Source organism: Pan paniscus, chromosome 4, assembly GCF_029289425.2.
Source record: "Pan paniscus chromosome 4, NHGRI_mPanPan1-v2.0_pri, whole genome shotgun sequence".
Lineage (NCBI taxonomy): Eukaryota > Metazoa > Chordata > Mammalia > Primates > Hominidae > Pan > Pan paniscus.
Window position 1 is genome coordinate 170034190 of NC_073253.2, and position 27665 is coordinate 170061854.

At 44.7% G+C, this 27665-nt stretch overlaps 1 long non-coding RNA gene and 1 pseudogene across 2 annotated transcripts in view; one reads left to right on the top strand and one right to left on the bottom strand.

Moving 5' to 3' along the window:
• The window catches only part of LOC103785313 (uncharacterized), a 487514-nt gene that overhangs the window by 168255 nt on the left and 291594 nt on the right, over positions 1–27665 (bottom strand). The gene's annotated exons all lie outside the window — the stretch shown is intronic.
• LOC100987650 (MKI67 FHA domain-interacting nucleolar phosphoprotein-like) lies at positions 9697–10567 on the top strand (annotated as a pseudogene).

Here is a 27665-nt window from a genome sequence, read left to right on the forward strand (position 1 = left end):
TGAAATGTTAAAATAACAATACCAAACATGTACACAGCACAAACTGCTGTCCAAAGAGCTTTACATTTATTATTTTCCTCAAAACAACTCTGTGAAATAGACACTATTTTTGTCATCCCCACGTTTTAGAATGGGAAATTGAGGCACAGAGAGACCATGTAACTTTCCCAAGGTGGTAGAGCCAGGAATTGAACCTGTGTTTTCTGGTTTTAGAGCCTGCAGACTTCACCACCACACCATATTGTGTAGCATGGTACTTCATATGGTGAAAGTGTTTTCTTCTACTCGTTTGGGAGCATTTTCTGAATCATTTGAATCTTATAAATTTGCTTCAAAGAATACAAGTAAATTGAAATGGAAGATCTAATACAGAATGTGTGGCATTCATGAATAAATTATAGGACTCTCTGGCTTTAAATAATAATTATTTGCTTATCTTGTGACTTTTGTCAGGTAGGGCTGTAAGGTGCTAGCTTCATTTTCCTTCTCTTCAGTAGGAGAGGATGGGCTCAGAGACAGGCACAATTGATTGTAAAATCTCATCACACTTTCCCTCACCATCTGGAAGCTGGAGTTAGGTTTGTGAAATCTCGGTTGAGAAAGAGTTGAATGCCACTTGTAGCATAGCGAGTTTAAAAATGATGGTTTTACTCTCCAGTTCTGTTGCACAAGGCCCTGTGAGTTTTGTCAATTAACGTATGTGACCAATACTTTTCTCACAAAGATTATCAGGGTTCTAGAGGAAATTATCTTCCAGTTTTATTCTGCTGCTAAAGTGCTATATTTCTTTATAGATGAACTAATCAGTTCTTGGTCACTCGGTTTTCATTAGATATTTCCCTGGCTCTTTACGGTGTGCTTTATGTCTCTTTATGCCCAGCCCCAGGTTTTTCCTTCTAACTGCAAGAAAAAGATCATTGAAATTTTCTCTCTCTCAAACTCCTGGGTTCAAGTGATCTTCCCATCTGCCTCTTGAGTAGCTGGCATTACAGGTGTGTACCACTGTATGCACACACACATACACAAACATGCATATAGACACACAGACATTCACATGTATACACACAGAGAGATATACATATATCCACACATACTGATTAGATAAACATTTACACACACCAACACACACGTGCACACACACATATACACACCTTGTTTCCATCTTCTCAGGAATCAGAACTCTCAGACAGTGGAAAGAGTCTTGTACCGTGAGTCAAAGATCGACTGTGCAACCTTGCACAAGTGTCTTCCCTTTTGAGATCTTGTTTATAACAATAAACATCCTTACCCACCAATTAGGGTTATTTTGAAGATGAAACAGAAAAAATAACAGAACGATGGCATGTTGTATAGTAAAAAAAAAAAAAAAAAAAAATTAACCTTGACCAAAAAGAGGTCTGGCCTTTCTCCTAGACTCCTGGGAAGTAACCATCAACATGTAATACCTGATAGGACTATCTTTGCCTGGGGATCTTGGGTCATGATGGATTGTCTAATAATGAGATTTAGGGTGGAGACTAGCCAGGCCAGGAAAATGGACTTTGTGATTTAGAGTCCGGGCTTTAGTTCACCCCTGGAAGGACTGGAGACTGGAAGCTGAAAGCAGCTGCGTGGACAATCAAGCATGCCTCTATGATGAAGTTCCAGTAAAAACCTTGAATACTGAGGCTTGAGAGGAGCCTCACTGGCTGGGAATATTCCATGTGTATTGGCACATATCAAAGCCAGGAGGGTAATGCCCTCTGACTGGATAGGGAGGGGATAATGGACACCCCATGCCTGGTGCCCTCCTGGATTCAGCCCTATGCCTCTCTTCCCGTGGCTGATTTTAATCTGTATCCTTTCTGTGCAATCAAACTGTAACTATGAACACAACAGCTTTCTGTGAGTTGTAGCCAGTTCTTAGAGGTAATTAAGCAGAGTTGATCTACTGCCTGCTTGAAAAAACTATTTTAAAATCCCTAAACCAAAGAAGGCCAGAGCTTTCATGAATCTGACCCAACAGATTTTGAAGCCAAAGTTGAGGACATTTGAAGTCAAAGCCAGGCCAGACAGAGATTAGGCTCCTGGGAGGGAACAGGTGCAGTCCTGTTCAGGCTGCAGTGTTCCCGGGCTACAGCTGGACAAGGGCTCCCTCTGGGTCACAGCCTTTAGGGACAGGGGTTTGGGACTGGTCAACTATCTGATTTGTGGGACTCTGTTGATGAACTCAGCTGGGAAACTTTTGGTAATGGGAAGAGAATGGTTTTGTTTTTCCAAGTCATCTACCCGCTGCATGCTTTGATCCACATTGGAACGCAGTGTGGAAACTGCCTTTGAACAGACTAAGCCTCAACTCTGGGCCATGTGTCCAGTTTTCTGGCCTCCAGCTTTGTTCACTCCTTACCTCTACCCATCGCTGATGCCAGATCCATCCTCCCAAATATCCTTTTCATCATGTTACCATCCCCACCACCTCATGGCACCTTCTACACAGCAGGAAATGTTTCCAACCTCAGCCTGGCATTCAAGGTTCTTTCTGATGTGGCCCAACTCTCACCACACCACTACATCTCCCCGTGGGCCCACCAAATTGGATCAATTTTTTCTATTCATGAGCTGAACTTTCCCACCTCCATTCTGTTGCTTACACTGTGACCTTCCTGTGAAGGTTCTCTTTCTTCCTCTCCCCAAGTCCAAATGCTATAGACTGAATTGTGTCTCCCCAAAATTCGTATGTTGGAGCCCTAACCCCCTATATGATTGTATTTGGAAGTAGGGCTCTTAGCAGGTAATTAAGTGAGGGAGGAGGGGCAGAGCAAGATGGCTAAATGGTAGTCTCTATCAATCATTCCCCCTGCAGGAAAATCAAATTTGACAACTGTCTACACCAGAAAACCATCTTCATAAGAACCAAAAATCAGGTGAGGACTCACAGCACCTGGCTTTAACTTCATATCACAGAAAGAGGCACTGAAGAGGGTGGAAAGGACAGTCTTGAAACAGCAATGGCGCGCCTCCCCCATCCCCCAGCAGGGGCGGCTGTGGTGCTCAGAGAGAATCTACGCACTTGGGGGAGGGAGAATGCAGCAACTGTGGGACTTTGCGTTGAACCCAGTGCTGCCCTATCACGGCGGAAAGCAAAACCAGGTGGAGCTCATGTGACACCTGCCCATGGAGGGAGCATTTAAACCAGCCCTACCCGGAGGGGCTCACCCATCCCAGTAGTTAGAAGGCTTGAGGCTTGTGTTTTGACAAGCCTTGGCCTGGCAGCCTATTATGCTCTGGGGCCCTAAATAAACTTGAAAGGCTTGACCATAAGGACTTCAACTCCTAGGCAAGTCCTAATGGCATGCTGGGCTCAGAGCCAGTGGACTCAGCGGGCACACGACCTAGTGAGACACCAGCCTGGGCAGCCAAGGGAGTGCTTGCACCACCCCTCCCCCAACCTCAGGCAGTTCAGCTTGCGGCAACAAAAGTGACTTCTTCCTTTTGCTTGAGGAGAGGAGGGGGAAGAGTAAAGAGGACTTTGTCTTACATCTCGGATACCAGCTCAGCCACAGTAGGATAGAGCACCAATCAGAGTCGAGAGGCCCTTATTCCAGGACCTAGCTCCTGAATTACATTTCTAGATACACCCTGGGCCAGAAGAGAATCTGCTGCCTTAAAGGAAATAACCCAGTCCTGGCAGGATTCATCACCTACTGACTCAAGAGCCCTTGGGCCCTGAATAGCCAACAGTGATACCCAGGTAGTATGCTATGGGCCTGGAGTAAGACTCTGAGACATGCTGGTGTCAGATGAGACCCAGCACATTCCAGCTATGGTGGCTGTGGTGAGAGACTTCTTCTGCTTGAGAAAAGCAGAGGGAAAGGTAAAAGGGACTTTGTCTTGCAGCTTAGGTACCTCTTGGCCACAATGGGGTACAGCACCAAATGGGCCCTTGTGGTCACTGATTCTAGGCCTTGGCTCTTAGACAGCATTGCTGGACCTGCCCTGGGCCAGAGGGGAGCCAAGTGCCCTGAAGTTGAGTCCCAGGCCTGGAAGCATTCACCACAAGTGACTTAAGAGCCCTTGGGCCCTAAGTGAACATTGACAGTAGCCTGACAGTACTAGTGTGTGAAGTATGTGACTCAAGGCGGGGTCCCTACCCCCGCTAAAACACTACCGCCAGCCAGCAGGCTCATGCACCTTGGCCTGTTGCTCCCAGGGGTCGCCTATGCTATTCAGCCAAGGGGACCACAGTGCCTGCTGGCCCAGCTGAGCTCCGCCTAGCGAGCCTGCCTGCCTCCTCTGCCATGGACTCTCCCTCTTCTGCTTTTCCCAGCAGGAAGGGCCCAGCCTGCCCTGTGCAACCTGCAGCCCCCCAACCAGCTGAGGCTTCCCTCTTAGACTTATAAGTCTATGGCCAGTGGCATCTGGCTGCCTGCCCTCTCTGCCTCCCCCAGGATCCCTTCAGAGGGTCCTGGGCTTTCAGAGCCCCCCGAGGGGCCTCTGGTGCTCGCTCCAGCCATCCATCCCTTTTGGCTTCACCATCCTGATTCAAGCAGTGTTCCTTCTCTATCAGGCCTGGTGGCTGTTGCATGGGGCTCCCCAAGGCGAGAGGTGGCCCTGGGCCAGTGGGTTGGAAGACAGGGTGACCAGAGAAGAGGGAAGCCCGAGGGGGCTGAGCATTGGTCTGAACTATGGGTGCACTGCCTGGGTGCCGTGGGAGACGCCAGGGTGTGTGGGGTGGGGAGGGCGGCCACAGCCCCCAAACACTACCTGTGAGGCTCCGGTTCCTCCCTCCATCTTCCTCCCCTTTCCCTTCCAGCCCCTCTTTTCCAGGAACCTTGCCACACCCGCACCTGCACCCTGTCCCCGCTGGCCCTCCCACAGCTGCTGCAGCAGGCACAGCACGCCCTTGCTCTGCGCTTGCCTCACCAGCTCTCTGCTTGCTTTTCTCACTCTTGTTTTCTCTCTGCTTTCTCTCCAACTGCCAGCCAATCGGGTCAGGCAAGTCCATCCTGTCCTGAGAGCCCCAGGCACCCCTTGACCTCTAAACAGATCCCTCCTCCCTTTCCAAGCCTGCCTGGGCAGGTGTCCTGTGACTTGACAGTGGCTCCCCGAGTCCCAAAGCCAGCCCCCTTCATCTGTGACTTAGTCTGTTGTAGTGGTAAGCTGACACATCCAGGGGTGACCGTTGCTGAAAACTTGTGCCCCTTCTGTGTGTATTGCTTGCTACCTGAATTCCAAAGTAGCCTGGGATCAAGGGTTGAATCGTTCATGATTTGCTCCATAACCTGTGTGCTTCTTATCCCAGACCAAACTAAGCTTTTTTCTAGAGTTCTACAATTTACAGTTAGTAGACAAGAGTGGTACTCAAAGATGTAGTCTCTGGACTAGCAGCATCAGCAGCATCTGAGAATTTTTTATAAGTGCAAATTCTCAGGCCCCACCCTGGACCTCATGAATCAGAAATTCCGGGGTAGGGCTCAGCAATCTGTACTGCAGTAATCCCTCCAGGTGTCCAAGGATCTCTGGCATACAGCAGATAGCAAAATGTGTTTCCTTCTGTTGGTCCTAAGCCAGGGATACTGTATGTTCTGTCTTGATATGAAACAATGACATGCAAAATTGAAAGACATAAGTCTCCTTCCTACTCCCACCCTCAACCCAATGTGTTTTATTTTTATGAGTTAAATAAGAAAACAAGTGACAATCAGAGATTTAGTCTAAAAAGTGTATTTACAAGTATCAGTTCTCATCCAGCCTGATCTCATACAATACCATTTACATCCTCTTACACCTAAAGTTGTAGAAAATGATCTTCAGGCACACTAGGAGTTCTATAATAAAACACCAGGTATATCAGAATGTCCAGACTTACTGGAGAATAAAAGTGGAATCAATGGCTATATTTTCAAATTGCATTCAACAGGAAATTTAAGTTTTTAATTTTTTTCACCTTCATACTTCCAAGTTAATAGAATTAAATCAGAATAGTCCATTCTTTCAAAGCCTCTAGCCAGGCAAAGTTTTACTGTATTACTTCGTGCTTTCAATGGATATAAAGCAGAGTCCCGGTAGGCACATTTTGTATATTTGCAAAGATGCAGAACTAAACAGTTCCATCTGTTCCATAGTAAAACAAAAGTCCTGTAAACCTTGGATGGTGAGTATAATACTTCAGCACTACCACCAAAACCTCAAATATGAAAAGATACTAAGAACACCACTAGCAAACAAAAGTGAGCTCTCAGCTGGGAGCAGTAGTTCACACCTATAATCCCAGCACTTTGGCAAGCGAAGGTGGGAGGATTACTTGAAGTCAGGAGTTCAAGATCAGCCTAGGCAGCATAGCGAATTCACATCTCTACAAAAAAATTTAAAAATTAGTTGGGATGGTGGCACACACTGTAGTCCTAGCTACTTGGGAGGCTGAGGTAGGAAAATCGCTTGAGCTCAGGAGTTCCAGGCAGTGGTAGCTATGATCATGCCACTGCACTCCAGCCTGGGTGACAGAGCAAGATCTAGATAATTACAGTCTGCCCTGCTCCAGTTTACATTAAAATCACTAAGTTAAAATGCTTTCAATCAGCAGGATAAAAATTAAGTGAAATGTAACTTTAGAGCTTGGTCAGAAAATAGGCAATAGAGAAACAGGCACTTCCCACAAGAAGAAAAATGGCCAATAAGCATATTAAAAAGGTTCAAAAGTACTAGAAACCAAAGAAATGTAATGAAAACAGTGAGATTTTCTGCTTAAAGACCAGCAAGGAGGACAAATGGAAGGCGGAAACTGGAGCTCTGTCCTTGTTGGTGGGAGTATAAACTGAACCAATTTTCCTGCAGGATAATTTGAAAATGTCTATTAAAAACCCTAAAATTGTTTTATGTTATTTTCCTCCAGAAATTCTACTTCTATGAATTCAGTCCAAAAATGCTTGCTTGAGTGAATTAAAATGTACATATAAGAAAATTTACCTCTGGGGTGGCGATGATTAACTTAATATACATCCAGCTATTATCATGATGATGCCAAGGATATATTTACCACCATAGAAATATGCCCAAAACATCATAAGTGACAAAAGACTATGAATTGTGATTCTACTTTTAAAAATGTTTATATGCATAAAAACGTATAAAAAACAACAAACCAGAATGTTTTGAGTGTCAAAGATTTTTCTGTATATTTTATCTTCCAAATTATTATAAAAAGAATGTGATTTTCTTTACAATCTGGGAGCAGTATTATTTTCATTTATTTATATTTAAATTTCTTTTCTTTTCCTTTTTTTTTTTTCTCATTTATATATCACATGTAGTCTAGAGAGCTTGAATCCCTGCCTCTTGAGGTAAATCAGCCCATTTCTGTCTCTATAAATTTGCCTTTCTTGGACATTTGAAATCAATGGAATTATACAATATGCGGTCTCGTGTCTGGCTTTTTTACTTAGCTAATGTTTTTGAGGTTGGTCCATGATATATAAAATGTTTTCGTAGTTTGTTCCTTTCATTACTGAGTAGAAGCCCATTGATGTATATACCACATTTTGTCAGCAGAGAGTCTTTTAAACCTGGATTCCAACTTCCTGTGGCCTAAATGAAACCCTCTGAACACAGGACTTATAGCGGAAGCTGCTGTGCTTGTCAAAATAACTACTTATCAGAACCAGCTTTGTCATCAGGAGCCTGACATGCTGCAGAAATTTTTTTATCATTTTGCAACTTCTTTTTTACAAGCAACTTTTGTACAACTACACGTCTGGACTTTTGAAGCATCTGATACATCATTTAATAAGTATGAGCATGTGTCTGAGTGGACAAGAAAGTGAAACCATCCATGCTACATTGCATATTTTTTCCTCCCCCAGGCTGGACCAGGGAACCTCTCAACTTTCTGGAGTATCCTGTCTCCATTGACAAAGCTGAACAGTATTAAAGATCCTGCTGCCTCTGTTAGGCAGATTTGGAGGGGAGGCCCAACAGCAAGTGTAGAGAGGAAAAAGAGAGCGGAGCTTGTGGAACAGGAAGCCTCCCGAGGTCCGTGCAGGGCTCCCAGCTGTTGAGGATGTTGTGGATGGGGAAGTGCTGATCGTGTCCCGAGGCAGCCCAGCACCTCCATTGGGCCCAGAAGGTCTTGACTTTGGACCCTTACCCCTGTTTCACAAGTGTTTAAAAGCTGTTTTTGCTTTTGTTATTTTCCTAAATAATCATTACCTGGTAGTTAGCAATTAATCTTTCTTTGGAAGCGGACAGGGCTTTAAAACTGAAGAACATAATTCTCATTAAAATATCAAAAATGGAAAAAAGTTACTTTGTAAACAATTTTCTATACAAACCAAATGGCAGCGGCTGAGAATCTCAATAAAATGTTAAATACATTTGCTGCTTTTAGAGAAATAAAGGAAAACAAATTAGAAGAAATAAAGAAAAAAATGCGTTTGCTAGCAGCGGTACCCTTTTGCCTAAGGTTGGGTCACTGTGCCATCATACTGCGGTGGGGGTATGTGTGGTGTATATGTGTGAAACTTTTCCTCTCAGGATGGATCATAATCTTAGTTGCAGTTTTCCTTCCCAGTAGGGTTACAATGTAGTAACACGTGGGCTTGGAAGTGACAGACCTGAGTGAATCAGCACAGCTTAAAAAAATCCAATAAAACTAACTTTTAATAATCTTGAGGTTAGTTTTTGAAACAATGGATACAATTACTTACTCTGAGCATCTGGTTATGATTTTGAATCAATAATACATACTGTCTCCCCTCTTTTTTTTTTTTTAATGGAAACAGAGGTTTCATCCAGAAAACCCCAAAACAGTGATTTTTTTTTCTTTCTTTTTAAAGACAAAGTCTCACTCTGTCGCCTAGGCTGGAGTGGAGTGGTGGATCTCAGCTCACTGCAGCCTCGACCTCCCACCTCAGCCTCCCGAGTAACTGGGACCACAGGTGCCATTGCGCCCGGCTAATTTATCGTATCTTTTGTACAAATGGGGTTTTGCCATGTTGCCCAGGCTGGTCTCAAACTTCTAGGCTCAAGAGGTTCACCCACTTCGGCCTCCCAAAGTGCTGTGACTACAGGCATGAGCCACTGTACCCAGCCTGCAGTGACTTTTTAAAACACAAGTTGAGGCCGGGCGTGGTGGCTCAGGCCTGTAATCCCAGCATTTTGGGAGGCTGAGGCGGGCGGATCACGAGGTCAGGAGATGGAGACCATCCTGGCCAACACACATTGAAACCCCGTCTCTACCAAAAATACAAAAAATTAGCCAGCCGGGCATGGTGGCGGGTGCCTGTAATCCTGGCTACTCGGGAGGCTGAGGCAGGAGAATGGCGTGAAGCCGGGAGGCGGAGCTTGCAGTGAGCCGAGATGGCGCCGCTGCACTCCAGCCTGGGCGACGGAGCAAGACTGTCCTAAAAAAAATAAATAAGTTCAAGCATCTCTTCTTAACTCCTTTAATTGGAGGTGGCTCTTCTCTCTTTCTCCTCATCTTTGGTGTTCCCCAGAGTTTACTGCTGACTGGATGTACAACATATTTCAAAGTCAAAGCTGGGTGCGGTGGCTCACACCTATAATCCCAGCACGTTGGAAGTCCAGAGCAGGCAGATCGCTTGAGTCCAGGAGTTATCTAGACCAGCCTGGGCAACATGGTGAAACCTCGTTTGTATTAAAAATACAAAAAAGGGGGCGTTTCCGGGAGCGCAGCGTGGACTTGGTGTCGCCGCTTTTGGCATGGCGGCCTTTTCCGGCCCGGCTGGGCCAATCCTGTCGCTGAACCCGCCGGAAGCTCCCGGGTTTCAGAAGGAGGGGGCGCAGGTTCGCAAGCGCACAACTCTGTGGGAAAACACAACTTACTTCTGGAGTAGTCTGTGTGCGCCACCTACCTAACCTACTTAACGAAACCCGGACCCTTTCCTATTTCTCCCAAGGTGGCACTGTTACAAGGTTCAGACTATCCCGAAATAAAAGGACTGGAAATAGCAAAGGCTATGTATGCATTTGTGGAGTTTGAGTCTGAGTCTGTTGCCGAGATAGTTGCTGAAACAATGAACAACTACCTGTTTGGGGAAAGACTCTTGGAGTGTCATTTTATGCCACCTGAAAAAGTACAGAAAGAAATCTTTAAAGACTGTAATATTCCATTTAAACAGCCATCATATCCATCAGTGAAACGGTATAATCAGAATCGGCATTTCGCAAAAGCTGCGGATGGAGGGGCCATTTAAAAAGAAAGAAAGATTACTCCAGAAGAAATTAGCTTAAAATAGAATTATGATTTTCCTTCTTTGATTTTACAGAAAATGGAAAGTACTTCAAAATCAAATTATCGGACGTCTACAAAAGGCCAGGTTTTACGTAAGAAGAAAAAGGTTTTAGGCACTCCTGACACTCCTGAAAAGACTGTGGATACCCAGGGCCCCACACCAGTTTGTATATCAACATTTTTGGGGAGATGAAAATCTGAGTGCCTGAAATGAATGATGATGACGAGGAAAATGAAATAGTTTTCAAACAGCGCATATCCTGTGTAAAAGAAGAAATACAAGAGACTCAAACACCTATACATTCACAGATAAAAAGACGAAGGAAAAGCAATCAGTGATTTTCAATGTATTATATATAAGATTTCTTCTGAAAAATATAATATTTTGATAAGAAAAAATACAAAAAAATTAGCTGGGCATGGTGGCTCATGCCTGTAGTCCCAGCTACTCGGGAGGCTGAAATGGGAGGATCACCTGAGCCCAGGAAGTTGAGGAAGCAGTGAGCCGTGATCGCACCACGGCACTCCAGCCAAGTCAAGTCGTTACATTTATCTTAACCTATCCTAGGCTGGCTTGAGAGGGATTTGTATTAAGAATACAATAGGCAATCTCACAGACATCTAAGTACAGAACTCAAAATAATGACCACAGCATGGGAGGACTGGGCTGGGAGGTTATTTTTCTCTCCTGTGTGCCTTCACTCTGGACTTCTGCTCCATGCTTGTGCTTTGCTCTGCAGATGGTCCAGGCTTCTCCAGCCTCTGAGGCTTTGGCTTGCCCTGGCAGTACCCCTGGTCCCAGTGTTACTGGATCTTTCCATACGTATGATCCTCTGCAAAAAATCTATCGAACACTCTGTATCATTTCCAATTAGCAGGATAGAGAATCTGATCTGCCTAGCAGTGGGGGTGGGAGTTCCCTAGTTGTCCCTCGATTTGTAGTACTGCCCTTTCCAAAGACTTGAGGAGGGGCCGGATATCCAAAAAGAGAGTGTGGGTGGAGAATCAGTAATACAGTCTACTTCAACAAGAAAGTATAAAGTAGAGGCGTTGGCTCACGCCTGTAATCCCAGAACTTTGGGAGGCTGAGGCAGGCGCATCACTTGAGCTCAGGAGTTTGAGACCAGACTGGGCAACATGGCAAAACCCCATTTCTACTAAAAATACAAAAAATTAGCTGGGCGTGGCAGCACATGCCTGTAGTCCCAGCTACTTAGGAGGCTGAGGTGAGAGGATTGCTGGAGCCCAGGAAGTCGAGGCTGCAGTGAGCTGAGATCACAATGCCACTGCACTCCAGCCTGGGTGACAGAGCAAGACTCTGTCTCAAAAAAAAAAAAAAAAGTTTAAAGTGGAAGCATCTGTATGCATGATTGAAGTCATGCTTCCCATATTTTTTTTCCACCTTGCCTTTTTTCTGTCTAAAACACTGTATCTTAAGCTTTTCCCTATGTTATCAAGTAGTCATAAGCATTATTTTAATGGTTGTATCAGAATCCATTATCTGGACTCATTGTCACTTATCCATCTGCAGTTGCTGGAGATACTGCCCTTTCTGCCACACTCAGTCACCCTTCTGACCTTGCTCTGTGTCCAGTTATCTACTAATACACATACTGGTCATTTAGGACTTAAAGTTAAGAATAAATAGTTATCATAGTTCCTAACGTGTCAAAAAGAATGTAGCTTCCTAAAAATAGAATGGCTTGGTGGTTATGACAATTTTAAAATAAAATGGACAAATTGTTATTTAAATTAACGTTTTGCTTTCTTCTTGTATCTATTTTTCACTTCTCTGTCATTTTCATGCATAAAGTTTCATTTGGAAGGAATTTTATTTCAAAATAGAAATAGACATGAGAATGGGAACTCTGAAAGGTTCAACTTTCTAGTCATTAGTTTCCTAAAACTGTCACAAAAGTTACTTATAGTCAGTCATGATTGGCCTGTATTGACAGTGCATTAACATTATGTACAACTTAAGCACTATACTTTCTATCAGATACGGAAAAATAGGTAGTGTGTTTGGAAAAGTATTGGGCTAGGAGTCAGGAGCTTGACTGTTAGTCCCAACCCTGCTTCTTCAGCTGAGCACCCCTAGGCAATAATTCAGCAGCTATTTCTTAAGTACCTAATGAGTTTCAGGCTTTGTAGTTGGGCTGGGAATATAGACAATCATGCATTCATGATTCTCCAAGCTCCCTTCCTCACCCCAGCTCACAGTGAGTTCTCTTATGCATTGTGTAAATTTGTCTTCTAACAGGCCCCAACTCTCTCCCCAACCTGCTTCCCAGGGCAGTTGTGAGGATCAAAAGAGAGAGAATATGTGTGAAAGCAAATTGTAAATGATTTTAAAATGCAATAAAAATATTATTTAAAGATCCTTAGAATTTTAAATAAACGGTAAATTAACCTGAGTTCTTTTTTTTTTTTTTTTTTTTTGAGACAGAATCTCGCTCTGTCGCCCAGGCTGGAGTGCAGTGGCGTGAACTCGGCTCACTGCAAGCTCCGCCTCCCGGGTTCATGCCAGTCTCCTGTCTCAGCCTCCCGAGTAACTGGGACTACAGGCACCAGCGGTAACATCTGGCTAATTTTTGTATTTTTAGTAGAGACGGGGTTTCACCATGTTAGCCAGGATGGTCTCGATCTCCTGACCTCGTGATCCACCCACCTTGGCCTCCCAAAGTGCTGGGATTACAGGCATGAGCCACCGCGCCCGGCCTTGTAAGCTGTACAATGGACCACTGATATGGTTGAAAATCTTGGCTTGATTATTCTCCAAGACAATGATACCGTGGTTTGTGTGATGAATTTTCTAAAATTGCCAGCCAAAAAAAACCAAAACCTTTTTTGAGTTGAATGACTGGATCAGTCAAAGGAAAGTTGACCGTATAATGGAGAAATGTTTTCTGTGTTCACTAACAGCTTGCCTTTGTTTGATTCCAGCTGCAGCATATCATGAGTGATGAGATCTGTGTGCAGGTGACTGTCCTTTACGTGGCAGAAAATAATAATGGGGCCACCGGAGGCCAGCCAAACACACAGAACTCAAGGAGCCTCCTGGAGTCAACGTGTCAGCAGAAAGCCGAGCAGCTAATGTCAGATGAGAAATGCTTTAAGGTGAGAGTTGCTCATGTAGTCAAAGACCTTGCTGGTGACAATGTCAGTAGTTAGGATTCTCTGAACCAGAAGTTAAAGCCAGGGTACTTTGACCCCGTGATTCTACTCCTGGAACTTTTTAGACTTCCTAATGAGTTCCCCAGAGAAATACAAAGTGGAAGTAACTATTTTCCTGAACAATCTACTTTGTTTCTTCCTTGCCTTAAAACAAACAAACAAACAAAAAAACTAGTGATATATGATTTTTACAGTTTTCTATTCTTCTTTTTCTCTGAACATTTTTCATAGTACGCTTTGTAAATATTATTGTTAGAAAAATGTTGGTACATGAAATCCATGGTCATGGTCATTATAGAAAAGAAAACATAGGCCTGGCACACATGGCTCACACTTGTAATCCCAGCACTCTGGCAGGACGAGGTGGGTGGATCGCTTGAGACCAGCTTGGGCAACATGGCAAAACCCCATCTCTACAAAAAATACAAGAATACAAAAATTAGCCAGGCCTGGTGGCGTGCACCTGTAGTCCCAGCTACTCAGGAGAACGAGGTACAAGGATCGCTTGAGTCTGGGAGGTCGAGGCTGCGGTGAGCCCTGATCGTATCACTGCACCCCAGCCTGGGTGACAGAGCAAGACTCTCTTCCAAAAAAATAAAAAGGAAAAAAAAATGTAGATAACCAGAAAAACTCATCTTAGATTTCTTTCCTGAAATTATAATTGATGACATTTCTAAACTTCTCTGCTTGAGTATATATTTTGAAAGTTTATACTGGACAAAATGGTCTTTAACTTTTTTTTTTTTTTTGGAGACAGGGTCACACTCTGTTGCCCAGGCTGGAGTGCAGTGGCATGATCTTGGCTCACTGCAACCTCTGCCTCCTGGGTTCAAGCAATTCTCATGCATCAGCCACCCTAATAGCCGGGATTACAGTCATGTACCACCATGCACAGCTAATTTTTGTATTTTTAGTAGATATGTGGTTTCGTTATGTTGGCCAGGCTGGTCTCAAACTCCTGGCCTCAAGTGATCTGCCCGCCTCAGCCTCTCAAAGTGCTGGGATTACAGATGTGAGCCACTGCATCTGACCTGAAATGGTATTTAAAGTATTTTTGCTCAATTAGCAACACTTCTGGATCTTTAATGTCTTTTGTATCGGTATTTGATAGTCACTTTATAGAGAATTAATGTCTGTATTGTTGGACATTTAGGTTGCTTCCAATTTTTCACCATTATAATGGATAATTATAAAAGCAAGTAGTTGGAAACCACCTAGACGTCCAACCCACTACGGGGATTGGTTAATGACATCCTGTTATGAATACTGGAGACATATTTTTTCAGTTCTTAAAAATAAATCACAGATGCCAGGTGTGGTGGCTCACGCCTGTAATCCCAGCACTTTGGGAGGCCGAGGCGGGTGGATCACGAGGTCAGGAGATGGAGACCATCCTGGCTAACATGGTGAAACCCTGTCTCTACTAAAAAATACAAGAAAAATAGCTGGGCGTGGTGGCGGGTGCCTGTAGTCCCAGCTACTTGGGAGGCTGAGGCAGGAGAATGGCGTGAACCCGGGAGGCAGAGCTTGCAGTGAGCCGAGATCGAGGCACTGCACTCCAGCCTGGGCGACAGAGCGAGACTCTGTCTCAAAAAAAAAAAAAAATCATAAATTGTGAAAATACAGGGTCTGCCCCCCTCCAAATCTATTTTGGAAATAACTGTATTTGTGTGTATATATTATGTTATTGTCAGGTTGTAAGCTTTACTAGCAGAGAGGAATTTTTAAAGCTTTAAAAGCACACTGAGTTAGATCTAGCTTCTGGCTCTGTGTGTTTATTGACTAGTAGTGTGCCTTGAGAAATCAGAACTCTCTGAATTTCGGTTTTCTCTCTGTATAGAATGAACAAGGTTGAAATAAAAAATTCTCAAGTTTCCTTCCAGGCTCTGATCTCCTCCATGTGATTCTGAAAGTTACCTTGTCTGCAGGAAGCCCTTAGCGTAAGGGCACTGAGAATCTCAGGGTTCTGAAAGGGGAGATCCATGTGCCATCACCATTGATAGTTGTTTTGTGCAAAACATGGTTTGCTTGCCTCTACTGGTGTGTTGCTTTTAAATATGAATTTTTTTAATCCCACAAATAATATTAGCAGAACTCAGAATTTCAAGAACTTCATATAAATTCGTGGCATTTATAATAACTTTTTGTTTTGTTTTTGAGACAGGGTCTCACTGTGTCACCCAGGCTGGAGTGCATGGTTCACTGCAGCCTCTGCCTCCCAGGCTCAAGCAATCCTCCCCCTTCAGCCTTCCGAGTAGCTGGGACCACAGGTGTGACCCACTACACCTGGCTAATTTTTGTATTTTTAGTAGAGATGGGGTATTGCCATGTTGCCCCAGGCTGGTCTCAAACTCCTGGACTGAAGTGATCCACCTGTCTTAGCCTCCCCAAAGTGCTGGGATTTCAGTCATGAGCCATCACACCTGGTCCAACACTTCTTAATATCTTTTTTGTGTGTGTGCCTTATTCTAAGACATATTTAGATTTCTTGTGTAGTCTGTCTTTTTTTTTTTTTTGAAACAGTCTCACTCTGTCACCCAGGCTGGAATGCAATGGCACGATCTCGGGTCACTGCAACTTCTGCCTCCTGGGTTCATGCAGTTCTCCTGCCTCAGCCTCCTGAGTTACAGGCACGCACCACCACGTCCAGCTAATTTTCTGTATTTTTAGTAGAGACAGGGTTTCATCATGTTGCCCAGGCTGGTCTCGAACTTCTGAGCTCAGGCAACCCACCTGGCTCGGCCCCCCAAAGTGCTAGGATTACAGGCGTGAGCCACGACGCCCAGCCATTTGTTTAGTCTTTATTGCAGCATCAATGCAATCATTGGTTTTTGTTGTGTTTGATATTTTCTATTTAACTTTGGTATGAAAAGTTTTCTTTGTTGACCTTTTTTGTTTCATTTTTTTGATACGCAGTTTCACTCTTGTCACCAAGGCTGGAGTGAGCTGGTGAGATCTGATCTCACCCTAACCTCTGCGTCCCAGGTTCAAGCAATTCTCCTGCCTCAGCCTCCCAGGTAGCTGGAATTACAGGTGTGCACAACCACGCCCAGCTAATTTTTGTATTTTTTTAGTAGAGACGGGGTTTCACCATGTTTGCCAGGCTGCTCTCGAACTCCTGACCTCAGCTGATCCAACTGCCTCGGCTCCCAAAAGTGCTGGAATTACAGGTGTGAGCCACCATGCCCAGCACCCCCCCACCTTTTTTTTAAACACTGTTAACTTGCTTGCATCTTTGTATTGCGTCCTAGAAGTGGGATTTTCTTTCTTTCTTTCTTTCTTCCTTCCTTCCTTCCTTCCTTCCTTCCTTCCTTCCTTCCTTCCTTCCTTCCTTCCTTTCTTTCCTCCTTTCGTTGTTTCCTTCCTTATTTTTTTTGATGGAGTCTCGCTCTGTCGCCCAGGCTGGAGTGCACTGCAAGCTCCACCTCCCGGGTTCATGCCATTCTCCTGCCTCAGCCTCCCGAGTAGCTGGGACTACAGGCACCCACCACCATGTCTGGCTAGTTTTTTGTATTTTTGGTAGAGACAGGGTTTCACCGTGTTAACCAGGATGTAGAAGTGGGATTTTCAGTGGACAGAGCACTGACATTTTGTGGTTCTGGCTACAAGTGCCATATTTCTTTCTGACAAACAAAATATTTGTTTTGTAAAACATTCTAACTCGCATTGATTATTATTTTAGCAAATTCTAGAAGTTTGAAACATGGTCACACCTGTAGTCTCAGCACTTTAGGAGGCCGAGGAGGGCGGATCACCTGAGGTCAGGAGTTCGAGACCAGCCTCGCCAACATGGTGAAACCCCATTTCTACTAAAAATACAAAAATTAGCCAGGTGTGGTGGCACATGCCTGTAATCCCAGCTACTCAGGAGGCTGAGGCAGGAGAATTGCTTGAACCCAGGAGGCAGGGGTTGCAGTGAGCCAAGACCACACTGCCACTGCACTCCAGCCTGGCTGACAGAGCGAGACTCTGTCTCAAAAAAAAAAAAAAAAAAAAAAGAACGGAGAAAAAAGAAAAGAAAAAGAAATACCATCTTACAGCCATCAGAATGGCTATTATTAAAAAGTCAAGAAAACAACATATGCCGGTGAGGCTGTGGAGAAAAAGGAACACTTTTACACTGTTGGTGGAAGCGTAAATTAATTCAGCCATTGTGGAAGACAGTATGGTGATTCCTCAAAGACCTAGAGGCAGAAATACCATTTGACCCCACAATCCCATTACTGGGTATATACCCAAAGGAATATAATATATCTATTATGAAGATACATGTATGCCGTGTCCATTGCAGCACTAGTCACAATAGCAAAGACATGGAATCAACCCAAATGCCCATCAGGGATAGGCTGGATTAAGAAAATGTGGTACATATACACCATGGAATACTATGCAGCCATATAAAGGAATGAGATCATGTCCTTTGCAGGGACATGGATGGAGCTGGCAGCCATTATCCTCAGCAAACTAACGCAGGAACGGAAAACCAAATACCCCACGTTCTCACTTATACATCAGAGCTGAATGATGAGAACACATGGACACAGTAGGGAGGGAACAACACACACTGTTGGATAGTGTGGGGGTGGAAAGAGGAAGAGGATCAGGAAGAATAGGTAATGCATGCTGGGCTTAACACCTAGGTGATGGTTTGACAGGTGCAGCAAACCACCATGGCACACGTTTACCTGTGTAACAACCCTGCACATCCTGCACATGTATCCCTGAACTTAAAAGATGGAAATCAAAATAAAGTAAAATTTAAAAATAAAGATGAAAATAGATAAATGTGTCAGAATAATTGGTATCAATTGTTTAATTATAAGTGGCATTTTGTTATAAGTCAAGCATTAGTAGAATTGGTTTTGTTGATTAGATCTCCTTTGAGTAAAATGATTAAAAACAACATTTTTTTAAACCTGAAAATCTGAGGATCGATTTTGGGCTGCGATAACACCCCAATCCATTGCCCCACAATGACCTTCTAGAACTTTTCATCTGGCCCCTTTGACATCTAATTGTAAATTCCCATCCTGAGATGAGGTTGAAATTAAAGCGCCCATATCACTCATATATATGTAATATATATATTATATACACACATATGCATACATTATACATATAGTATATTACATATATACTATGTATAATACATGCATATTATATGTGTTTTATTTATATATATATAAAAATAAAAATTTTGTGAAGAATGCTTGATGTAATTATGTTATCTAGTTGTTCTCCACTACACTTTTGGGGGACTGTCCTTGGGTAGTGTGGTAGATGTTATTTACTTAGAAATAAAGAATTCCATGGTCATATTTGGAAGGGTTATTCATCAGGGTTCTTTGGTTTACAAATGGCTGAATCCAGCTCAAAATGCCTTAAGCTTAGAGGTTTATGTAACTACAAGACCCAGGGGTCCCTCTGGAGCAGCCCAATTCAGAGGCACAAACCAGGTCATCCAAACTTAGCCCTAGTCATTTTTGTGGTTCTGTTTTCTTTATTACTTTCTTCAAATACTGTGTTCTTTCATGACCCCCTACCCTCTGCCTAGATTCACCTTCCCTTCCTGACTGGCAAATTCCTACTTACCCTTTAAAGCCCAGGTCAAATACTACCACTACTTCATATATTTTTCTGACTGACTGTCAGCCCCATCTTAGTCTGTTTTTGCTGCTATAATAAAATGCCTAGAACTGGGCAATTAATGTACAATGGAAATTTATTTCTCACACTGCTGGAGACTGGGGAGTCCAAGATAAGGTGCCTGCAGATTTGGTGTCTGGTGAGGTATCTCTCCTTATAAAATGGTGCTTTGCATGCCTGTAGTCCCAGCTACTCAGGAGGCTGAGGCAGGAGAATTGCTTGAACCCAGGAGGCGGAGGTTGCAGTGAGCTGAGATCATGCCACTGCACTCCAGCCTGGGTGACAGAATGAGACTCTATCTCAAAAACAAACAAACAAACAAATAAAAATCCCCACAATGGTCCTTTGTTGTTCCACCCTCTGGAGGGGACAAAAGCTGTGTCTCATGTGGTGGAAGGGTGGAAGTGGGAGGCAGCACTCTGAAGCCTCTGTGTAAGAACATGAACCCCGTTCATGAGGGCAGAATCCTCATGGCCTAATCACTTTGCCCTACCTCTTAATACCATCACCTGGAAAATTAAGTTCTGACATGTAAATTTTGGAGGGACATCTACATTCAAACCATATTAGGCTCCATGCAAAAATAATTGCTCTTTTGACAGCATCCCTAAAGCCATTTGTTCATACTCTAGACAACACTAATTGAGTTATATTACAGGCTTTCATTCGTTTGTTTTGTCTTCTAATCACATGTGTAGAGAGATGGAGGGCTCCCCAAATCTGTGTTTCTCCTCTTTATCCTGGCCACATTTGTGTCAATTACATTTCCCAGCCCCCTTGCAGTTAGGTAAGACCATGGAATTGAGTTCTTATCCCACCAAATTGCAGGCCATTTTCAGACTAGGCCCCCTAAACCTCCCACACAATTGTCTACATTGTCCCTCTCCTTTGACCTGTGGTCAGGTGTAGAGAATCTGGGTGAGCACCTTCCATCCTAGAAGATGGTAGAGCCACTGTGTGGAGGGATACTGAATCCCTGAGTGACTGCATGGAACAGAGCAACATTTCACTTAGCCCATATTGAGGTATACCATGAGTGAGAAATCAATCTTTATTATGCCATAATACTATATTTATCTCATCAAGACACCTTTTAATTATTAAAGTCTATATTGTATAACAAGCCATATCAAAGCTTAGTGGCTTCAACCAACCATTTTTAAACACACACAATTCTGCATGTAGGCTGGGCTTAGCTGGGCAGTTCCCCTGCTGGTCTTGCTGCTGCTGGTTAATCATCAGCTGGTGGGTTGGCTGGGGGCTGGGTCCAGTTGGGACACTGGAGCACTGGCCTTCTCCCTCTTTTCATGTAGTTACAGGACCTCTCTCCCTCCCTGTGGTTTCTCCATGGGACCCTTCACTGGCCTCTCTACCAGCATACCCAGACTTCTATGGAGTCTCCCAAGAGTGCAAAAGTGGAAGCTGCCAAGCCTTCTTAAGGAAGAAAAGACACAGCATCACTTCCATTGCATTCTATGGGCTAAGGCAAGTCAAAGGACCAGCTTAATTCAAGGAAAGAGGGTTATGTGAAAGTTCAATATGGGGAGGTGTGGCTTTTGGAGGCTATTGATGTAACAGACCCTCACAACCACTGAGATGAGGGACTTGTTTGTTATAGCAGCAGCCTATACTGACTAATCAACACCAGTAGCTCAGTGTTTCCCAAACTTCATCAATATCCTACTGCCCTCACTATTTTTGCACTATGTACCATTTTGAATATTACTTACAAAATGTTTCTTTTAATCAATGAATTTGAAATATAAATTTATTGAAAAATAAACTTTGTGTCAGCACTGTAAGTGAAAGGTTAGAAGTGTAATTATATTATTCTTCCATTATCATTAAAGTAAGTCCATAACTATTAAAATGGTCTATCAACATAGCCCTTCAAACCATCTCCCTGTCATCAGGGATGGGCCCAGCCCCTGGAGAGGAGATTATAGAGATGCTTGATAATTTTGGTTAAACTCAATTTTGTAGAATTCAAATCTGCATCTCTATAATTTATACCCACCAGATTCCATGAAACCCAATCTGATTCCCCCTCTCTCTGACTGCCCTTCGATATCTGGCGAGTTTTCAAGGGAATTTTCCACTCCCTGAACATTCCACTTTCTTCAACGTATCCTGTTTCCTTGAAGCATTCTAACAATGAGCAAAAAAATAGTCCAGTAAAATGCCTGAACCACCCCAAAATACCAAAGACAACCCTTCTCTCTTTTCTATATTTGCCCTCTGAGCTGGTTCAGAGCCCAGGAGCAAGATGGCAGGCGGGCAGGTGTGGGTTGTTTCTCTGTGGGGATGGCAGTGTGTTCATCTCAAGACCACCTGTTTCTGTAACAACCATGGGCATGACCTTCTCTGTGTCACATGTGCTCACGTGTCCCAAGAGCTTGGAGGTACAGCTCCAGAATCCATAGCAACCCTCTGCAGGGCTCTTGTTCCAAATGGTTCCCACTCTGTAGAGTTGCGCCCACACCTCCTTCAGCCCTTTGTTCATGGATCTCCATTTCTTCTTTCCTTCTCTCTCTTCCCCTCTCATTCTTTTTTTATTTATTTTTTTATGATTGAGGCTCTCCCTTTCCTTAGCTTCTAAGTATTCAGAGTAAATCTGAAACTCAGAACATACTTACCTACTGTTTTTTTGTAAATGACAAGGTCCATGCCTCTGCTTTCATAACACTGCACAAATGGTAATGGCTTAATTGGAATGTTCTAGAAAGGGGATCTCCGAACACTGGGCAGCCAAGCACTAAGGGCCTGGGAAATTTTCTAAGTGAAAGGGAGTCATTGAACAGTTTCCAATTTGCCTTTGTTTCTGATTCCAAAGAGAACCTAATTTAATTTCTAACCCAGAGACCTTGGAAGTTTGGCTGGAAAAGTGCCAAGGAAAATTCCCTCACAAAAACCTAATTCATAGGGTCCTGTGGTCATGGCTCTTTGAGGCAACTGACAGTAAAATATAATAAAAGGACCTCATTCTTCAAGGGGTGCTGTGTACGGATATGCCCCCCAGGGGCACCAGACCTCCCATGAAGCCCACCTGGGTCCACCAGCCTCATGGACCACACAGGCCTGGGGGTGAATCCTGTCCCCACCACACACGGTTGTGCAGTTTCGGGCAAACATTCTCCTGGGTCCTTACAGTAACTTGACTTTAGGTGTCGTGTGCTTTGAGTGCTGAAATGCAGCAGTTTTCAAAGTTTGTTTGACTTCAGAATCCTCCATACTTGGTATAAATGCAGGTTCCTGGGCCCCACTCCAGTTTTGGTTCCATGGGGCTGGGGGCCTGAGAGTCTGCATGGCCATGGTCACCTTAGGCACCTTAGGTAGTGCTGAGGGAGGCAGTTCCAGATCAAATTTGGAGAGATTTGAGTCTAATGTGTGTCCCCCTCCATGGGGACTTGAAACTTTGCCAGCAAGTCTTATTCTTACATCTACTGTGTGATGGACAGTGAACTAGAACTGGAACAAAGAAATAAAGGCAGGAAAAAGCAAGCTCTCAGCTTGCAGGGGACAAGCCCATAACACAAACATTCACTCTGAAAGCCTGGTTGGAAGGAGCCCTTTCCCACCTGGAAGAACGGGACGGGTGGGTCAGTGTGGCGCTGGTGCCCTCTAGTGGTCACGTGGAAACCACCGGCACATCCCTGTGTGAATCTTCCATTTCTGCTTCCCTTCAAATATCACTAAGGGCCACGACGGCCCCTTTCTATTGGTAGGAAATGGATTTGATCTGTGCCACCTCTTGATACAGGCAGCTGAGTGAGGTGGAAATCTCAGAAATCTTGGGGTCAAAGATACCTGAGTTCTAAGTCTTTTTCCATCACTCGCTGTATTGCCTGTACAAGCCATTTAACTCTTCTGAGTCTGGTTTTTCTGATCTGTAAACCATGCAAAACGAAAGAACAATATTCCACCACTAGGAGATCTTGAACTCATTCTGCATTCTCCCTCCTGTGCTTTTTTCCCCACAGTTTAGGGTCCACCATTTGTCCTGAGGGGCTTAGAGAATGGCCCTCCCCAGACAGGGCTGAGAAGACTGGGGAACCCTCAGTAAACGTAATAGGCAGAGTTGGTTTCTTCAAATGGAGACTGGACCCTGTGCACCCCTGAAATGGCTCCTGTGAGGATCCACGCACTTGTTGAGAGATGGGGCCCCAGTCCTGGCAGCTGGCTCAGCTCTACCCTCTTCCTCCAGCCTCTAGCCCGTGCAATGTCTTCTGTAGTCTGGGCAGCTGAGAAATTTGATTTCCAAGTGTGCATCAAAATTTTTCTGCTTTATACTTGTCACTGGCTTTGAGCTTAAAAGACATAAATGTGAGACGTTGGTTCTCTGATTGCACAGTGACCTCCACCACCCAAGGCGGGGGTACTCCCTCAGAGCTGTCAGATGGAGTTTGGGCAGCATAGCCCTCAGGGCATGAGGGAACATTTTACTGTGTGCAGAGAAAGCACATCAGTTGATAACTTTGAAATATCCTTGCACACGTGTGGGTAGAAATGCCACATTGCAGAGACATTCTGAGGGTGAGACTTGTCAAGGCCCAGGGCTGGCATAGGACGGGCACTCCACTCCCTTTTCCTTAAAAAAATTGCTCACTAGATACACACTTTGTTTTTGACTTCACATGGAAGTTTCTTTTGTTGTTCTCTTTCAGTAATCACATAGAGGCATAAAACTGCTATGGAGGCTTTTGCAAACTGGAAATTTTATTTGTTCTGCAATGGGCCAGACATTCTTCTAGGAGTAGGGAAAACAGCAGGAAAATCTATATTCCTGTCCCATAGAGTTCTCAATCCAGTTGCAGGTAACAGGCAGCCAGCACCGGTAAGCATGGCAAACAGCAGGTGCTGGGAAGTGCTAGGAAAAAAATCCAGGGAGAAGGGATGGGGTCAGGCAGCCTCTGACAAGGCCACAAAGGAGCTAAGGCCTGTGTGAGGTCAGGGGCTGAGCATCTGGGGTATTCCAGGGCATTCCAAGTCTGAGTCTACAGTGTCTTTACCATCCCAAAGCCCAGCTGTTTAATTTGGCCACTAGTGACCAAGTCACTGATATGTTCACATAGGTTCTGGCCTGAGGTTTCTCAGCCACCTGGCAAGAAATGCAGCTATTGAGCAAGGCCCCCTGCCTGCAGGACCCAGTGCTAAGAGTGGGGTCACCACCATCACCATGACGGCTTCTGCCGCTCTTGTCCTCTTGTCCCCTAAAGAGGTTAAGGGCAATGTGCAAGGAATTTAGCCTGGAGTCCATGTGGCCAGCATGGCCCAACATGTGCAGGGCCCTCTTGCAGTATGATGCCTGGCGGAGGTGCACAGGGGTGGTCCCAAGCACGCCCAGCTCCTTCTTGCCTGGGGCCTTGGCACTTGAGGCTCCTCTGCCTGGAATTTTCTGATCCTGGGTTTTCCACAGCTGGCTCCCTTGCATCCTTCAGATCTTACTCCAAATGTCACCTCCCCAGAGACAATGCAGCTGCAGCTGACCCTACTGCACTCTCCACTCCATGGCCTGTTTATTTCCCTTACAGCTCTCAGCATGGCTTGAAAGCTTTGTGTTCATTTCTACCCTCTGCACTAGGAGGGCAGTTCCTTAAACACAGTATTCATCAGTCCTCATCCCCTCTGTATCCCCAGGCCACAGGGGACAATCCCACAACACAAACAGTCACTCTCAAAGCCCAGGTCACCCTTGACTTTTATTCCCTTCCCCACGAGTCTTGATTTTCTCTGAGGTTTCTTTAAAAAAGAAAATACAGTTTGGGTGCGGTGTCTCACACCTGTCATCCCAGCACTCTGGGAGGCTGAGGCGGGCCAATCACCTGAGGTTGGGAGTTTGAGACCAGCCTGACCAAAATGGAGAACCTTGTCTCTACTAAAAATACAAAATTAGCCGGGTGTGGTGGTGCACGCCTGTAATCCCAGCTACTCGGGAGGCTGAGGTAGGAGAATCGTTTGAACCCGGGAGGCAGAGGTTGTGGTGAGCCGAGATCACGCCACTGCATTCCAGCCTGGGCAACAAGAGCAAAACTCTGTCTCAAATAAATAAATAAGAAAATACAACTATATAACAGCAAAAGAGAAAAATTTGAATAAACAATTCCCCTACTTTAAACATATTTCGCAGGCTCTTCGTTCCTCCCTCCATGTGCAGCTGTGCTGCTCTCATGAGTTTTGTGCCATTTGGTAACCGGTGTGCTTTAAGCAAATGTTCCTTAGGCCCTTTTTCATGTTTTTATAAACTTTTCATACATATATTAATCATTCTAAACGCCTCCATCATATTCTGGGACTAGATACGGGGTTTTTTTTTGCACCTTGTGTGTGTGGGTGATTGTTTGTACTGTACATAGAGCCAGGAAGATTCCAATTCTCCTGGCAGCTATACCAGGGAATGATTATTATGAGATTTCACAGATAGAAAAACGGGGGCTCAGAGAAGGGAAGCCATTTGCCCAGGGACACACAGCGAGGATTGAATCACATCTGTGCTCTGCGCAATGCGCGTCCCGTCTGGGGGTGGTGTTGAGGGACATAGTTATGGCACCCATTCCTAACTGTGAGCAGCTGGGTGTGTTTGCTGTCCTGGCATCATAGATCAGTGCCTTCCAAAATGGGCACTTGTAACTCGGGGGCTGCAGGAGATGGCCTGTTGCAGTGAGCAACAAATCAATTAGAACTTCTATTTCTTTGTATTTTAACCGTATTTGTACACATTATGTATGTTCAGTAATAGACGTAATTTATTAGTACTGCAGAAAATACGTATGTGTGTATATTTATGCTTGCACAGTTTCTGATTGATGAGGGCTCATGAAAAGCATCTTGATGAATATCTCACACACATAGCAGCAGCTGAAGGCAGTGATTAAAGGGAAAAAGTGTCAGAAGTGACACATTTGCTACAGCAAAGGCTTTGAGCATCTTTAGCGTTTTCCCTTGCATTTATCTGCAGGAGTCTTAAATTCTCTTCTCCCCTTCCCTGGATAGTATTTTTTTTTAATTTAATTTTTTTTTGAGATGGAGTTTTGCTCTTGTCACCTGGGCTGGAGAGCAGTGGCTTGATCTTGGCTCTTTGCAACCTCCACTTCCTGGTTCAAGCAATTCTCCTGCCTCAGCCTCCTGAGTAGCTGGGATTACAGGTGCCCATCACCACGCCTGGCTAATTTTTGTATTTTTAGTAGAGACGGTGTTTCACCATGTTGGCCAAGCTGGTCTCGAACTCCTGACCTCAAATGATTCACCCGTCTCAGCCTCCCAAAGTGCTGGGATTACAGGCGTGAGCCACCGCACCCAGCCTCCTGGCTAGTATTCTTAGGGAGCAGAATCACTGTGCCTTGCAGGAGCTGACTGTCATGTACCGGTTCTCAGGATGGGTGCTTCCCATTCTCCTCACAACAAGTAAGGATACTCAGTGGAACAATTCCTGGGCAAGGCTTTACATACAGGAAATCACTAGGTGGATGATCTTGGAAATCCACTCATTCCTCATTGGGCAATCTATCATTGAGGGCCAGGTGCTGGGTCCTGGGCTGTGCAATAGGAAAGCCAAGATGCATACCATGGCCCAGTCTTGGAAGAGCCCCTGGCAGCCATAGACAGTTCTGTCCAAATAGTCTGATCCTTCCAAATTGAGCATCCAAATGGTGGGTGCACAATGCCATTGGGAGCATAAAAGAAGCCATGGCAGAATTTTCTTGAGGGCTTGAGGGTGGTTCAGAGAACGCTCACCAAGAAAGGGATGCCTGAGTTGGATCTTGCGCGATAAGCATAAGGCCACCGGAGGGACAATGGGCATGACAGCTCTGTGCAAGCATGCAGATGCTTGGCCCACCAGTGTACATCCGGGAACGGCATTGTTTTCCACTGCTGAGTCACTGCCCATGGGTAAGTGGTCCTTGAAAGGAGGTGACATTGGAGAAGCAGGCAGGGCACAGATCATGGAGGACTCTGAATATTGTATGTCTTGCCCATTGCTCTGAAAGCTATGGTGACCAACTGGAGAAGTTAAGAGTAGAAAAGTAACCATTTATCCCTAAACCATTTTTATAATGGGATGGAGATGGAGAGAAGGAGGTTTTCACAATTAGCAGATGAGACCCAGGGAGGAACTGGATCAAGGCAGTTATGGGGGAACGGGCTGGAGGCTAAAGGTGTTGTGGAGGTGGACTCAGCAGGACCTCATGGCTGACCACAATCCATAAAGTGAAAGGGGCCCAGGTTCACTCCAGGGATCTGGCATTAAGAAAATAGTGTCATTCACCAAGATAGGCATCAGAAGAAGGAGCTGTTATCTAGAAAAGAGATATCCAAAAGGCAGCCTGAGGTTGTATCTGGAGCTCAGGAGAGAGGCTTAGGCTGGAGATAAGTACATCTGGGAGTCATTAGCTTAGCGAGGATTTGGGGAGCTACAGATGTCTACAAGGCAAAGTCGACAGATGACGGGACCTTGGGGGATGTGGGCATTTGAGATGAAAAATAGTCCTGCTTTATTGCATTTGCCAATTTCCACGGTGTGAATATCCCCACCACGAGTGACCGCAAGCTACCCGTGTGAAGTTGCTGAACACAGGGCTTGAAAGTGATGCCTTGAAAGTGATGGGAGGAGTCTGGAGGT